This window comes from Mustela lutreola, chromosome 8 (genome assembly GCF_030435805.1).
Source record: "Mustela lutreola isolate mMusLut2 chromosome 8, mMusLut2.pri, whole genome shotgun sequence".
Classification (NCBI taxonomy): Eukaryota; Metazoa; Chordata; class Mammalia; order Carnivora; family Mustelidae; genus Mustela; species Mustela lutreola.
The window spans coordinates 138352315-138363355 of record NC_081297.1 but is presented as its reverse complement, the minus strand read 5'-3'; the positions used below and the strand labels follow the sequence as shown (position 1 = coordinate 138363355).

The 11041-nt window shown below is 51.7% G+C and overlaps 1 protein-coding gene across 2 annotated transcripts in view; it reads left to right on the top strand.

Moving 5' to 3' along the window:
* Positions 1-835: 835 nt before the first annotated feature.
* Positions 836-11041, top strand: part of LARGE1 (LARGE xylosyl- and glucuronyltransferase 1) — a 526862-nt gene continuing 516656 nt past the window's right edge. Inside the window, exon 1 of one of the 2 annotated variants that reach the window (XM_059186798.1) lies at positions 836-953. The gene's annotated coding sequence lies outside the window, so the exon portion shown is untranslated. Of the gene's footprint in view, positions 954-2977; positions 3599-11041 lie in introns of those variants that run through there. The other variant, XM_059186795.1, reaches the window with a different exon arrangement.

Here is an 11041-nt window from a genome sequence, read left to right as displayed (position 1 = left end):
AGAAGGGCTCGTTTGTGGAAGAGTTCACTCTAACAACATTCCTATCATTTAGAACATTAGATATGCCACTGAGTTCAAAACACTGCAATACTGAACTGATAATGCAAAGCTTTATGCATTTAAGGTGACTTTTGACTGATGCAAGTAATTTTTATGAGATCCTCTAATAATGAAATATGTCTTCAATGTATCTTATTGACCACAGTGAATATTGCTCCCTCTCAATGGTCATATTTTTCTTTCTAAAATCCAATCTAGACAATGCACTACACTTGGGTAATTATAATGGAGATGTTTCTTTACTAAGGCTTATCTTTTAGTTTATTTTTTTATATGATTTCATTATTTCTCCTTTGCTTGTAAATTTCAGGTCTCCCTCCGCTTCCTCAGTCACGTTACCATTATTAATATGCTAATGTGTTGTAATAATGCATTTTACACCCCTAATGAAGTTGAAGCAAAGCAATGAATAAAAAGCAAGCCCAAATTCTTGCTTTAACTTTACCCGGTTCCAGGGCGGGGGTTGGAGTAGGGGAGGAGGAAGAGTAGGATGGACAGTCGACCCGCAAAAAATAAAAAATGATCCCCTTGTTTTCAGTGCGTTCTAGAACAGAGCTGCACGTCAGAGGGAGAACGGAGCAGCGTTCGAGCTAAAAGGATTGGCATTAAACTTTGACACTTGAATGGTCTCTAGGATATTAGATTATATTTTATCATACAACGTTCTTCTCCGACTCGGTAGTGACATCAAAACCAGATACGATCTCCTATCCCTGCAAACGTGAAGGATGAGACTCATCCCCGCGGAGATAAGGCAGCAGGACCCCAGCTTCACAGCGAACTTATCCTGAAGCTCCAGGGCAAACGTTTTTTACTTCTTCGCCGGGGACGCCGCTGTGTAACTGCTACCTTCTTTTTGCATTCTCCTCTGCTCAGTCTGTGGCTGCGATTAGGTAAACAGCGCTCCGGAGCTGGGGGAGACCGGGCGGTGGTGCACGAGGAGTGGGGGTGGGGCACTGGGGCGGGGGGTCGTTGCCTAAAGAGGCTGGAGGGAAGTAGGGTATGGCGGAAGGGTCCCGGTTGGGTCGAGCTGAAGGCGGAGAGCGGGGTTACTTGGCGGGAGCCAGGTCCCAAGCGGAGTGGGGGACCAAACCTCCGAAACCCTTGGTCCCCCAGCCTGACCTCTGGGGAGTGTGGTCTGAACCGCAGCCCTAGCTCGGCGCCCTTTCATTATGCAGCACCCTACCTCCCCTCCTCGCACTTTCTCTGGGCTGTTGCATCGTCTCCCTGCCCCTTCCAAGAGTAAGGTGGGCCTCCCTTTGCCTCATCTAAGCCCTAGGGCCGAGAGAAGCGCGCGGAGGCGAGGCTGGGACCCGGTGCCCGTCTGGCCGGGGAGGGGTGGGGACCCGGGGTGGGGTGGGGGGGAAGGGGACCCCAGAAGCCCTGGGACGAGCTGAGGAAAAACACGGGAGCTGGATCCCGCGCCGGAGCTCCGGTCTCCCAGTCAGAGTTGCCCATCCTTCTGTGTCTTCCTCCTCTCCCGGCCTGTTCTCCCCTCCTTTGGGTTTTTCTCTCCAGGCCTCCTCCTTCCATTCCACGGTCACACCCCCGCCCCCCTTGCCCAGCCGATTTCACCCACTCTTTCCGTAGCTTCTATAGCTTCAGAGGACTCTCGGCGCCCCACTCTCGGCTTTAGGGCTTGGGAGGCTGGAAGTCCATTCAATGGGATGTCGCGCGCGGGGCTCGTGTGCCAGGAAGAAGAGCAAGAATGAAATCAGAACGGGGAGGGGCGTGTTGTGCGTGCAGGGGTGTGTGTGTGTGTGTGTGTGTGTGTGTGTGCGCGCGCGCGGGGCGGGGTGGGGGGGTGGTGGTGGTGGCAAAGAAATGCAGTTTTCCCGAAAGAACCGGGAGCCTTGGACCGGATTCTTGGATACAGAGCCGCAAATAATGCTGTCAAAGCCCTTCATCGTGGCTCCTCGCAGCCTCAGGCTTCCCCATACCCTGCCCACCTCGGAAAGAAGCGGCGAACCCGAGTAGAAGTGGAGGCGGGGAAACTTCCTACTTCCCACGACGGCGGTTTTGTATATGGGGGAGTGGACAGGCTGCACGGCCCTGCGAGCCTGCCGGCGTCTCGACAGCGGCAGCTGCAGACCCGTCCCTCTTCCCTTCCCCCTCTTTCCGCGAGGCTGGCCAAGCCCGAGGCGGCCGGGAGCGGCCGGGAGCGGCCGGGGTGGGGGGGAGAAGGGCGGGGAGCTCCCAGCTTGCACGCTTTCATCCGGACCCCGGCCGGGATCCCGGCTCCGGGTGTTGCTTCCACCCGCGTGCGAGCCAGCCAGAGAAGTGGAAGGGAGGAGCCTCGCGCGAGGAGGCGGAGCCCAGGCGGGGGAGGCCTCTAAGTCCGTGCGGCTGCGGCGTCTGCCATTGGCCGGCTGCGCCGTCACGGGGTGGGGGCGGGCACCGAGGCGCGCGCTGGCCCCGCCCCCGCCCGGAGCCCGACCCGGGCTCGCGGTCCCCCCCAGCTGCACAGACATGACACAGACACACAGTCACTGCAGCTGCTGAGCGAGCCCGGCGCTCTGGGCACGCGGCGGCGGGGCCAGCCCGGAGCCCGGACCCCAGCGCCCGCCCGCCCGCTGCCCCCCTTGCCGGCCCCCGCGCGGCAGCCCCCGCCTGACCGGGCGCGGGAGGCGGGGATCGCGCGCCGGCTCCGGCCAGCGGCGCCCGGCTGCCGGCGGCCGCTGCAGCAGCCGCCCAGCTCCGAGCGCCGGGCGCTCGGGGAAGCCGGCGCGTCTCGGAGGCGGCGGCGGCCGAGGCCGGCGAGCGCTCCCGGCGGCAGCGGGGCCGCCCGCCTCGGCTCCCCGCACCCACCGCTCTGCGCCCCGCCTCCGCTCCGGTGACCTTCCCGGGGCGCCTCCCCCGGCCCCCGCGCCCCCGGCCCCGCGCCCCAGGCCGGGGCGAGGCCCTCTCCAGCGCCTCCTTCCCGCGGAGCCGCGGGCGGGCGGGCGGCGCAGGCCCGGGGGGAGGGGGCGCCGCGGCCGGCTGCAGCCTCTCTACCGCCTCGCTCGGCGTCCGGCCCGGTCGGACCGCTGCTGCCCCGCCGCCGAGCGGAGACCGGGCGCCCGAAGCTGGGGGCGCGGCTGCTCTTGCCTCGCGGGGCCGGGAACGGGCAGGCCCTGCCCTGAAGGGGCGAAGCGGCGGGGAGCGCGGGAGGTGGAGCCGGCCCAGGCGGCCGCCCGGCGTCTCTCCTCAGCGCCCCCTTCCCGGACCCAGCCCGTGGCGGACGCAGGCCCCTGCCCATGCGGGGCGCCCCCGGCTCGGAAGAGTCCTTGGGGCAGGGATCAGTTCCAGGCAGCGGCGCCGGAGGGAGAGGAAGAAGGGACAGTGCTCAGCTTGAGCGGCCCGGACCCTCCTCGCAGCGTTTGGAGCCGGGGACCGCCCCGAAGTCTGCGCTTGGCACCGCCACTTGAACTAGGGCAGCGCCTGCTGGGACCCCGACCCCGACCCGGACCCCCTGCGCCTTGTAGGAGGCGGCGGCTGTGCCGCCGCGCCACCCAGCTCTTCCGCGGTCTCCCTGTGTTTGGCGGCAGTCACGGCCAAGGTAAGAGCCCGGGGGTGGTTGAGAGCCTCCGCGGGGGGCGCCCTGGTGAGCGGCGCGGGACAAGTTCTCCGAACCTGTAGCTGGTACCCTCTGTGAGGGCACAACCCCAGCTCCTGGGTCAGGAGCCCTGGACAGGCCGGAGGGAAGTCCAGAAGTCTCTGATGTCCCCCGGACCCATCCCAGGGACTGCCCCCCTCCTAGGCACAGAGGCTGTTAACCCCGGGCAAACAAGGACGAGTTTCCCGTCAACAGCGGGAGATGGTGTGCCCTCATCTCGCATCGCCCCCCCCCCCCCGACCCCCACCCCCCCACCCCGGTCCTCGCAGTTTGTGAGTTATGGGCACCTGTGTTTTGGGAGACCTGCTGTGTTTTTCCGCTGTCCCTCTTGGGTGATCCTCACCTGCCTTTCCTGGTGTGATGCTGTGAAGAAGTTTTCTTTGCTCCTTGTGGTAGAGAGTCAAGGCGATTTAGGGTGAGCGGTCAGAGCTTTCTACTTACTCTGTAGGACAGAGTGTTTGGGTGGCAGCGCTGTCTGTAGAGAGGGAACCTAAGCAGAGTGGCCGTCCTGTTAGACGAAGCTGCTTAGATGAGTGATCCCTGTATAGCGATCCAGGCGTTCGCCGCTGAAGGGTGCAGTGGCTGACTCCGCTAAGTTCCTGCATCTTTAAGTTATTTTGTTTATTGCTTTATTACCTTCTTTAACATTTCCCTTTTTAAGGAACCTCAGTCCTACAAGGCTGTCCTTGCCAGTTTGAAATTTATTAAACCTGTGAGATTTCCCTGGAACAATCTGATTTTAAATGGGTCACTTAGGAGGGAACAGATTGTCTTTTCTACATTGAATCCATCCCCCCGGTGACCCTGTTTAATGGGGATGGATTTTTCTTGTCCCTGAGCTGATGTACCTCGGTTGAGCAGGTTTCTGTTGAACTCTGAATCCGTGAATTTTGTCACTCAGTCCATTACAATGATCTCCTGAGGGAGCAAAATAGCAGTTTCTATTTTCCGTGAATGTCACAGGAAGTTTTACAGGGTCTTATGTAAGTTCCCCAAGAGAGCACTCAGGCTTCTGCTTCCTTCTTGGTGGGGGGTGGGGTGGGGGATGATGTGAGGTAGCAGGTGGGGTGGTCACCTCCCCTAAATGCAGGTTGGTCCCTCTCCGACACAGGTGGAAACCCAAAGTGCTTTATTCACTCTGTGGATGCAATCACTTCAGGCTCATTTTTCTCTTTACCTCTCTTGTCTTCCCTCCCCAGGAGTCAGCTTTGGTAGACTTAAGGGAAGGTTCTAAATTGGGAAAGGAATAAGTGGTGTTTTTTTTTTGCATCTCTCACAAATGGGTGGCATGAATGAATTACTCACAGGCATGCGTCCTCACTGGGGATTAAACACAACAACAAAACCTGGCTTTAAGGTTTCACACATCTTAGTGTACCTTTATATTTCAAGAGTGTTTTACTTCAGTGAAAATTGTTTGAGGAGAGCACACATTTATCGAGGCTGGCCCTGTTAATTCTATACCAGGAAGAAAACTAATTGAAACAGAGAGGCAGAAGTCGTCAAGATTTAGACATTAGTGGGTTTTCAAGTAGCAGCAAGGACAGGAAACAAATCGGCCCAGTGGGAGAGGGAGATTTTTCAAAGCAAATGTTGGATCACTCCGGAGTGGGCAGTCGTCCACTGACAGGTGTGGGTCCTTTTCCTTCATGTAGTGAAGTGTGTTTGCTAGTGGGTTAACTTTCTGGTGTGAGGTAATGCAGATCACATTGGCTTTTAAACAAGAACTGTAAGGGCCTTGGAAATGAAAGGTCAGATTTTCTGGTGTCCTCCTAGGTCCCAGCAAGCTTCCATCTCATTGCGGTGGGGGGGCGGGGGAGGGGTATCTGAAGGTTTCCTTGGGGTTCTGGGTTCGTGAGCTGTGCTTTATTTAACGTGGATGCAGAATGCAGGAGTGTCTCCATCCTTCAGCCACCTACAGTGGTAGGACACTAGGGGGACTAGTCTTCTATTCCACCACCAAGGAAGAAAACACAAGGACCCATGTTACAAAAGGCTGTGGTTTATCTTTAGGGTTCACGAACTTGACTTTTTGGTACTTGATGTAAGCTTGCATGAATGAGTGGATTCCAAATGCTTGAACGATGAGCCTGATCACATCTAAATTGTCTTTTGGACAAGTCAGGACTGGTTAACTGCAAAGTTCTGAGCATATGAGGGTTACACATTTTTGGGAGACAGAACCTCCTGCAGAGTCTGTCCTTTGGGCATAAGACCGTGCTAACTTTGTGTTCCCTGAAGGTTTGTAATCAGAAGCGGGGAGGGGGGGGGGTGTTGGATGGCATGTCACCTAGAGTCTTCATAAAAATCACATAAAATCATCCATTATAAATGGTCTCTAAAATCAACTCTGTCAAACTTGAAATTTCTCACTGTCATCCTTTAAAAATACATACCTTGTATTTTTGCACATATAACCTCTGACGGTCAGGTATGCACTTCTGTCTCAGATGGCTCTCTGCACTTTTAACAGCATTAAATCGTTAGCGTCTAGGTTTCTTTCAGCAGAATTGGAAGATAATTCTATTTTGCTGAGGAACAAAGCCCCATTGCCCAGGCTTTACCCACGTGTCCAAATCTTATCAGAGCTGACTCCAGAGGTGAGCAGCCAGAGTCCAAGAAGAGATTGCCCTGTTCAGAATACTGGCACCAGAAAAGGCAGATGTCACAGATTTAGGACTCACAGTTTTCTAAAAGCCCCAACTCAGCATATAGAATTAGATTCAGTGTTTGGAACCTGTGAACCTCCGTGAGTTATTACATTTTCCTGAACTCTGGGGTCCGGTAGACACATTGGTGATCTTTTACCCATATGTGTAGTGCATATTTAGGTAGTTTAAAGGGAACTATTGTTGTGGTCTAAGGAAAATGGTCAGCATAAAGCTTTATTTCTGCTATTAAAGCTTTATAGATTGATTCTCATAGGCACAGTATAGCCAAGGGGTAAGAGATTGGAGCAGGAAAATACTATTAAATTTACCATTGAGCATCAACTAGTGAAAACCGGTCTCGGAAAAGATATATACTGTGGTCCTAAGGCATGAATGAAGTCTTGTAAATTCCAGGGAAGCCAGGTGCCAGAGGGCGAGTAAGGAGTTGAGGCAGAATTCCGGTCTTCTTTAGGGTCTGTGGATAATGGAAGGGGTCTTTGAGCCAGAGTTCTCGAAGAGTAAGGAACATACAAGGTCGGGGTTGGGGAGGGCTAAGTAAGTCCCAGGGGACTGAGAGCTCCAGGCACCCCGCCACCGACAGCCTTGAGCAACACGGACAGCTCACAGGAGCAGCAACTGGTGTTGAGGCTTTGCTGCTCTCCTCCCATATATTTGACATTGAGAGGTCCTCCGGCCCCTCCCTTCCGCTCTGAGCACGTTTGACTCTTGGAGGGCAGTAGGCAGCAGCCAGTAAAGTTACAGCGTATTTTAGAAGACGTTTCTCCTTTTAACACGACAAATAATAAGTGAACATCTATTACGTGGCAGGTGCCGCGCTCCGCATGGAGGCTACAGGGGTTTCACATTTCGTTCAGGGAGGCGGAAGTCCGGGGAATGAACCATCATCACGAGCTAAGTGCTGTTGTATGGGTCTGCGCAAAGGATGAGATCGAGTTTGCTGGAGGAGTAGTGAGGAAGGGGGACCCAGGTAGAAAGAACAGTATGGAAACCTTAAAATATGTACTGTTTATGGAGAACAGTCGTTAGTTAAGGTGGCTGGAAAGTGTGCTGGGAGAGGGGAAGCCTGGTGTTCCAAGGGAGATCATTTAATAGGGTTCCATGCTGGGGACTGGCTTCATGCTCCATGACAAGAATGGTTTCTGGACAAGATCCAGGAGCACTAGTTGCTTATCCCACATTGTTAATAAAAACAGGGAAAGGAATTTTCTTTTTTGTCCTTTATCCTTCTACATTGAGCACTTGGCCAGTTCTCTAAAAAAAACGGTTAGAATGCAAATAAAGAAAGGGTCCCTTATCAACCGTACGTCCGCCCTGGTGTGTATGTGCATTCCATCTGGGGCTTTCATTCTGTGATTCTGCTGCAGTAGGAGAAATGACAATGTTACTTGACAAATGATACAGTATGGGGGAAAAGTCCTTCTCTCTGAGAACAAATTCCATTTTGTCAGATCGGCTTCTGGGCAGAGTTATGGCCGCGTTTAGTACTAGAACGAGGTTCTCGTACTTGAATCAGTTCACTTCTAGTCTAAACTTTCTTTGCTGTTGGAAAAGGAAGAGTTGAATGATGAGGATGAGTGTGTGTGTGTGTGTGTGTGTGTGTGTGTGTGTTGTGGGGTGAGAAAACTATAGTGGAGAAGAGACGAGACACTGTAACTGCTGAAGGATGTTAGGGAGAAAGGAGAGTATCATCTGTAGCACTGAGCCCCAGGGCACAATATATTTGTTTGTTTGTTTGTTTGTTTGCCTGTATCATTGCTTGCGTTGAGTGGGAGGCAGGGTGATTTAAGTAAAATCAGGAGATTTGGGTCTAGATTGCATCATCTGCTGCTAACTTGCTGTGTGACTTTAGAATACTGCTTGACCTCTCTGGGCTTCAGGCATTGAGTCTATACATCAGCTCTGTACCTTGCAACTAGGAATTTAGGGCCCAGAGAGGGAATGGGTTTGCCTAAGTTAGTGGCCAAGCCCCCATTGTTTAGGATTTCTAGCTCTGAAATGGGAAGAGGCCTGACCAGTTCACAGGTATACTCTGCTTTGAAATACAAAATACCACAGGTAGACAATGCTGAAGAAAAGAAGCACAAGTCTTTGCTGTGTTGCTTATAGATTCTCTGATCTCTCTCTCTGATATATTAGGCCATTCACACATAAGCATTTAGACTTGCCTGCTAACTTCATAAATAATATGAGAACAAGTTGTTTTTGATGTTACCTGTTCTTTGAGAACTACTTGAGAATTAAGTACGTCGTGATAAAAAGCAATGCTGAAAATTTTGATTGTTTCTAGTTGACCCTTGGGGATTTTGCAAACTCTGGACTCTATCGTGGAAAGGGGAGGTGGAGTGTGGTTTACCTGGGAGGCAAGTTCTTGGTTGAGTGTGAGGGAGGGATGTTTGGAAGAAAAAATGGGTGCAGAAAAGCAATCGTGTAGATGCATAAGTTGGGAAAAATGAAAACCAATTTAATTTTATGCCTCCACATTTGTGTTCTAGAAAGAAGCATTCTCACTACTCAGGCATTGATCTCCTGGCTATAGAGGGCAGTGCTTATTGGAAAGAGGAGAGTGAAAGTGAGTGTAATGTAGACATGAGGGTTGTTGTTGTTTTTGACGTTAGTGTTTCAATATTGATGCTAAGTATAGGAGTGCCCTATTTTAGCAGAATTTGGCTTCTCAAATCTGATTTTAAAGGCAAACACTTTAAGATAAGTAATTGGGGTACAAAAGATTCTTACTTTACAGAAGGGATTCATAAAAGGCTCTATTTAATAGCTAGTTCCTTTATTGTATTTCAAATTACTTGATTAAGACAATCGTGATGGATGCTTTTGGGAGTCTTATCCATTACCTGAAACCTAGGATTTTTTAATACAAACTTTTTAAATGTTTTAACATATAAATCCCCACATTCACCTGCCAGGGACCCTAATATGGAACTGTGTTACTGAAAGAAGTCTGGTAGTTATATCAACTTCCATAACCACTAGCCAGTACCTAGTGTTCCCTTACTTCCCCATTACTTGGAGGGAGATTTACTTGTTTAACTGCTTTTCTTTCTGGGGATAGCCCTCACCTTCCCGAGCTCCTAAACTGCCCCTACTGAGTTTCTACCTCTAAGAATATATCAAGAACAGAAGTGGTTTAAAAAGTGAAATTGCGGGGGGGGCACCTGAGTGGCACAGTGGGTTAAAGCCTCTGCCTTCTGCTCAGGTCATGATCTCAGGGTCCTGGGATCGAGCCCCGCATTGGGCTCTGCTCAGCGGGGGTCCTGCTTCCTCCCCCACCCTACGCCTGCCTCTCTGCCTACTTGTGATCTCTGTCAAATGAATAAATAAAATCTTTAAAAAAAAAAAATCTTTAAAAAAAAAAAAAAGTGAAATTAGATATTGGGACTCCTGGGTGTGTCAGTCGGTTAAGCGTCTGCCTTGGGCTCAGGTCTTGATCTCAGTGTCCTGGGATCTGGGTCCCACTTCTCCTGGTCCCTGCTCAGCGGGGAGTCCGCATCTCCCTCTCCCTTTGCCCTTCCCCACCACTCCTGCATGCTTTCTGGCTCTCTGTCTCTTTCTTTCTCATATACAGTTTAAAAATCCTTAAAAATTTTTTTAAAAAATTAGGTAAGAGTTTCTAGGATTCTGAGCTTTCATAATTGCGGAGACATGGAATTAATCGGCTTCTGCGCGTAGGTATACAGGAGACGGGATAAACGGAGGAGACATTCGGAATCTTGCGAGCCTGCTGGCTCTTCCTTCGCTGCAGCTGAGATATGTAGGGCTTTTTGGGGTTTTGTTCCTTTATCTCTTACGAAAGTTTCCAGAAAAGAATTTGTTCGAAGAGTGACATCAAATGTAAGGCGTTTGAGGCTCCAGACGTAATTTGGGGCAACCTGGAGTTGTAGATAATCACAGGCTGGGGCTGGAATGGAAAGTGCCCACAGCACCAGTCATTTTAGCCTCTCTCCTCGCATTATGGGGCTGCGCTTTGGACGGGCAGCAAATGCAGATGGAGACGGAGCTCTGGCTACTGGGAGAGGTTTGCTCTTCACGTGGCCCTTGTTTGAAGTACCAAGGCCAGTCGGGAAGAAAGGGCTTGCTGATCTTTCCACGGAAGAAGCGGTAGAATTTAGAGGGATTTACAACAGAACATAGACATGTGAGCATTTCTTTTTTCCTGGTTTTTGTTGTTGTTGTTGTTTTGTTTGTTTGTTTGTTTGTTAATTTAAACCCAGCTGGGAATCATGGGCTCTCCAGTGTGATTGTGTGTGGTTAGGGATTGCCTTGAATACATCGGTCACCTATTTTATTATTGAATAAGGTTAACATTTCCGTGGCTCCTAGGAAACATTCCCCTCACCTTTTGTTTCCAGAACAGTTGCTTAGATCCTTAATATGCTAGCCTCCTTGATGGATGTCAGCGCTCATCTGAGGAATGGCATTTCCTGGTTGTCTCCGGAGCCAAGGGAGGTGCACAGGCAGAGTGATCAGCCCGATAGGGCTTTTCCGCTGCCTGCAGGCACGGCGCCCTGTGCTTAGTAGGTCTGCGCGAAATAAGGAGTGTGGCCACACGGAGCAAGTGTTTGCAATGCTCCTCTTGAGGGAAGGGGAGGTGCTGGGAGAGGGAGGGTGCGTGAACACCCGTGGACGTACAGACTGGAGGCCGCTCCAGGAAGATGTTATTTTAGAAATGAGAAGGACATTTCAGGTCAGCAAACTGAATTCT